At 51.8% G+C, this 5425-nt stretch overlaps 1 long non-coding RNA gene across 2 annotated transcripts; it reads left to right on the plus strand.

Annotated features, from left to right (window-relative positions):
• The first annotated feature begins 6 nt into the window (after positions 1-6).
• On the plus strand, positions 7-1161 carry LOC112477319. 2 transcript variants are annotated; one of them, XR_003045390.1, is made up of 2 exons: positions 7-124; positions 850-1161. It is a non-coding gene; the product is annotated as an uncharacterized LOC112477319 (long non-coding RNA). The 2 variants fall into 2 exon arrangements; XR_003045391.1 differs by having other exon boundaries at positions 7-109.
• The last annotated feature ends 4264 nt before the right edge of the window (positions 1162-5425 follow it).

A 5425-nucleotide genomic window follows, 5' to 3' on the forward strand; every position in this document is an offset into this window, starting at 1 on the left:
TGGGGAAGCTGAGGCTCAGAACCAGGAGGCGGGGCCGACCCGGTGTCACACTAGGGGCTTTGCTTGCCTTCGGACATCTTGAAGCTCGAGCTGGGGTCCTGGCGATGGCGTATCCAGCATCTCAGTAATTGCTCGGCAGATGGTTCCCGCCCTTTGTCCGTCCATCCCGCCCTCCCTCCTTTCTCTCTGTCTCCCCCTACCCACTCCTTCTCTCTTCCATTTCATTCCCTTTCCTGTTTTTTCTCCTTGGTTTTTTTTTTTTCACTAAAAATGGTACCACGAAGGGGAAAATGGGAATAATAAGTATCGAGAATTGAAAAGCAAAGAAATGATTAAAAATGTGGGAAAGTGATTTCCTCTGGGAGGGCAAGAGCGGGATGTCTTACAAGAAAGTTACAAAAAAAAAAAAAAATGATTAGGGGCTCATCCATGATTTCACGGTGGGACTTGGGCAAATACACCCTGACCCCTCTCCAGGTCGCTTTTCCCTGCTGTAAAACCAAGGGTTGCACTCACTTATCCCTAAAGTCTTTTTCCAGATCTTAACATTCTTTGAGTCCCTGAAAACATCGTGGAAAATAAAGTTAGTTTACTTGCTCTGGCCTAAATCTTGCGGGTATAGTAGATAGTTAAGGACCATGGGAATATTACTTCTCTGTGCCTTCGTTACGCGTCAGATGTGGTTAACGAGGACTTCTTGTGAAAATTAATATCGTACTGAGAAATAGAGCGAAGAAATGGAGTCACTACAGTCGAACTAATGTTACTGAAAGCGAGGAGGTTGAGGCCTGAGGAAACAGTTCTATTCTTGGTCTAACTGCCTGGGAACCTAAACTTTGAACTTTCCAGCCCTGTATCAATACCTGGAAATACATCAAACCTCCAGATAACCCTCTGATTACCTCCTGAAGAAACAAGGAAAGAACGATCATGTGTCCAGATCACCTGACATACATCATCCAGACCACAGCGGTCATCTCAACGGGATGACCATCTCAGACCGACCCAGAGGCTAAAACACAGGACCGATTCTTCTCAAGAATGTACTTTTTACTGTAAGAACCCTCAGTTCTTCCTTCTTGGGAACACTCTGGGTATTGCCTAGTTGTGTTTACAGTTTGCAAACCCCAAGACCCTTGAATAAATCTTCACGTACTCCTAGCTAAAGCCTCCTGATCCGTTTACGCTCAGTCAACAGTACCTGGATGCAGTAGGTGGTCTCTAGATATTAGCTATCGTTATTGCTATGTTAACAATATACTTAAGGCTCCATTTTCAGGGAAAAGCTGTGTGTGGATTATGCAACCACATTGAACTTGGGCCCGGGAGCCCCCCTCCATCTATGTAGGTTCCACCTTGAGGAGAAAGTGGAAGGGTCTAAAGATGTCGCAGCTGGAAATGCCAAGGGGCGATGGCCTTGGGAAGAGGGGTTACCCAAGGTAAAACCTCCCCAGGATCCCGGCTGCTGGGATTTTCCGCAGAAACAGGCAGGTGTGTTCCCCTGATGCCCCACCCCGAGATGACTAAGCATGAGGAAGAGAAGCACTAGGCTTGAAAACCAACAGGTTCCTGCTCCCCTGGGCTTTTCCCATGGGTGTCCACAACCAGCCACAGCCCTACAGCCCTCCATGAGGCAGATGACCGGAGATTGGCTGAGGCGGGTCAGGTGGTGAGCGTGACTTTGCTGGTGGATCACACTCAGAGCTGGAGTCAACACAAGTTATTTCCGGTCTTCTGGTGGGGGGCGGGGGGCACTCACCTTAAATGGGACTGTAGGTGTTGGTGATTGGACAGGTGCTTTCCCCAGGGCTGTCCTGTTTGCTCCCAGCCACTCCCTGGGTTCAGTGTAAGGGGCAGGGAGAGGCTCCTTCCCTTCCCACCTAAAACACCCACCCCAGAGCAGCAGCGGCAGCAGCCGTGCCTCTCACGCCCAGAAAGCAAGCTGGGCCTTTGTGCCAGACTCACAAGTCGCTGGGCGCTGTGTCACCCGAGGTGTGGCTTTGGGGTTTTTTCCTCTGCTTAGAAGACTTGCCAGTTCCTATCCGGTCAGCGTTTCCCTTTAGGAAACTCTCAGGGTTTCCTGAGGATAGGGAACAAGGGGAGAGAGGGAGACAGAAATCCCCGGTTAAGAAACCCCCTTGCTTCATGCAGTCTCTGAACCACAACTTCCCTCCATTGGTGGCCCGGCCCAGTGGGCTGGCCTTGACCCACCCGGATGCTGAGGCAGGGACGAGACCTCTGCGAAGTCTGCGTGGCGGCCACTCAACTAGTCTTCTCTAATCTCCGTGACACCCCCCTGAGAAGCTGTTGGGGAGATGACTCCTTTCCCCTTCTCATAATTTCATGGCGGGGCTGGATTCCCAGTGCGCCAGCAGGGAGGGCCGAGCACACAGGAGCACGGCCAGCTCCCAGCGGCCTCTGACTCTCTCCCCAGGGGCAGGAGGGAGCCCTCGTCTCTGGCTCTGCTGACTGGTGACTTTCGAGACGGCTCAGTGCTGAGTCGTGCCACCCTGCCCCCCAGAGAGGGCGTGTCGTGCTCCGCTGTCTGTGGTTGCCCCCTGTGTCAGTGGCCACATGAAGAAGCGTTTTCACCTCAGCCACATCCTCCAGTCCAGCTTCAGCCGTCGGAAACGTGACATTTTGATCTTTACCTGTCTGCTGCCTGCTCTGTTCTCAGTTCTGAAAGCAGGAGGGACACGCAGTGTTTGTGTTCGGCCTCCTAAAACTCCAACGGTGGTTGCTATTATTATTATTATTATTGTTATTGTTATTATTTTATAAAGATGAGGAAATCGAAGCAGAGAGAAGTTCTGGAATGTTCTGCAGAACTAGTAGGTGAAGTGATAGGAATGAGCATTTGAATCTGAATATGCTGGGTGCTCTTACATGCTAAGCCGCAATGACAACAAGCCTCCATAGGCGACCAGCCCCCTTTCCTGCCCTCGTGCAGAAGTAAGCAAGAGGAGATAATATGTTCTCAGGACCAAGCCCCCGATGCTTGGACCCTGTCTGCCTTGAGGTGCTGTCAAAAACAGACAGACTTGCACGGGTAACATTGCTTAGTACACCCAGCTGGCCTGATAAACAGACTCGACACGCCCCCAGCCAGCAGTCTGCAGGGTGGTGTGTCTTCCTGAGTTCATTGTTTTTAGGGTAAATGACATCTAGGGCTTTGGAGTTAGAAACAGGAAGACGACTGTGTTTCAGCCACTCACAAGTTTTAATATATTTGCAAACTATTCAGTTTCATCTCCCTTGTCGCTAGGCCATGCCACCACAATCTCTCCCTTTCACGACTGTGAGGTCTCCCCTACATTCTTCCTGGCCTCTCTCTAAATTTCAGGACCCACAACTGCTATGAAGTTGGGAGAAATTATTTACGCTACAGCCAGAGTCATCTCAAATTGCAAATCGCATCAGTCAGTCTCTCGCTTAAGACTCTCCAAGAGCTTCTCCTTGAGCTCAGAATAAAATCCACACTCCTTACCTTGCAAGGTCTGTGTCCTGCTTACTCCATCTCCACTCCCGGTGCCCCCTGACCTGGCGTACACCCCCTCGGTGTCTGCGCATGCCGTTCCCACTCCCTGCTCTCTCTTCGCTTTGTTAACTCTCATTCAGCCATCGATCCCAGTTCAAGAGCAACTCATTCATGAATTCATGAGTCAGATCCTCTCGTGGGGCACTGTGGCATTTTTGCTCACAGCGTTCGGCCCAGTTTACCTGTGCTTGTGTGATCCGATTGAATCATGTCCATCTCCAGATGTCATCTGACCCCATCACCTGCATGGGGGCAGTGACTCGAGGCTGGATTGAGCTGGAAGCGTCTGAGAGTGAACAGCAGGCCAGCACGCACCCTTTCGTGGCTGGCGTGTGCTGAGGCAGGGGTGCCAGTTACGGAGGTGGCATCTCATCTTATGTGCAGTGCGAAGCCTTCTCAGGTCTTTAAGCAGCAAGTGCACCTTTAGTTTGTGCTCTAAGACCCAGAACTTTCAAGATCGATGCTTCAGAAGACTGTCAGCTCCTACTTCCCAACTCTTGGAAAGCTCGCTTGTGGAACAGTCCTACTTGGAACCTAGTTACCACGCCGAGAGGAAGCTCGGCCACCAGCGAAGGGAGCCAAGGCCCCTGCTCCCCCAGCTGACAGCTCCAGATGATCCCAGTTAGTGGCCAGCACTAGATACCAGCCATGTGAACGAAGCCATTTTGAGCTTTCCAGCCGGTCCAACATTCTGGCCAACAGCCTGTGAAGCGAAAGAACCATCTGGTCAACCCACAGACTCGTGAGAAATAGTGAATTATTAATTGAAGCTCGGAGTTTTGGGTGATTTGTTATACGGCAATAGATAAAAGAAATACATCTAAATTTATAACCAATTGACCGATCAATACAGGAGCCAGGCGGAATTTAAATTTATAACTAATAATAATGTAGAATGGAGGACATGGCTAGTTAATGCTTTGCTCACGAGCTCCACAGAGCCAACAGCTGCACACCCTCGGGCCTTCTTCCTGTCTCGGGCAGGCTGGGAGGCCCCTTTCTGTGCGACAGAGCAGACAGGTAGATAGGCTGGTGGGCCGGCTCCCTAACAGAAGGGGGCCGAGCTGAGCATGCTCAGTGTCTTCTCCCAGACTCATCAACCAGACAACTCGACCCTCTCATAGAGAAGGGGGTGGCAGGCCAGGAGGGTGGTCTGGCTGGTCTCCCTGCACGTGGAAACGTGAAGAATGGAGAGAAAGAGCGTCTGAGCAGTGACAAGGATTCCGAAATGCAGATGCGTTTACACTACTTAAGACCTGCTGGACAGGAAGTCCTCTGAGGAGCTGACATCTGAGCAGGGAGCCGAGGGGAGTCGGGGCACCGTGGGGCCGTCCGGAGAAGAGCTTCTGGGCAGAGAGAAGTTTCGTGTGTTTGCAGAAAAGCAAAGAGACGTGCGTGCTTGGAGCTGGGTGAGCGAGGGGAGAGAGGGCGAGAAGGGATGAGGTTGAGCAGAGGCAGGGGCCAGGGCCTCGGGGCTTCGTGGACCTGCCGAGGACACCAGGCTTTATTTCACACTGGATGGGAAGTCATTAGAACGTCATCCATGTGCCTTGATAAACAGATTTTCCAAATCGCAGAGCTGCACGGGCTTCAGCGTCTTTGTCCCTTGTCGTCAGGCTTCCTGTTTGTGTGAGCCAGGGCAGAGGGGCTGTAGGGTTCATGTACGTGGGTGAGGCCGCCAGGTGGGGGCGTGAGATCCCAGGTGCTCAGCTGTGCGTACTGCAATCGGGTCTAACACCTGGCCGGTTAGATGCTTTCAGAACAAATGGCCAAACAAAAGTCGTCAGCTCTGAGGGACCTCTGGTCTGAACCAGCAGCATTCCAGACAACGAACTTCACGGGAGTGCCCGTGACAGTCAGGGCGTTCTGTAGACACGGGCAGGACGG

Source organism: Pteropus alecto, unplaced genomic scaffold, assembly GCF_000325575.1.
Source record: "Pteropus alecto unplaced genomic scaffold, ASM32557v1 scaffold123, whole genome shotgun sequence".
NCBI classification, from domain to species: domain Eukaryota; kingdom Metazoa; phylum Chordata; class Mammalia; order Chiroptera; family Pteropodidae; genus Pteropus; species Pteropus alecto.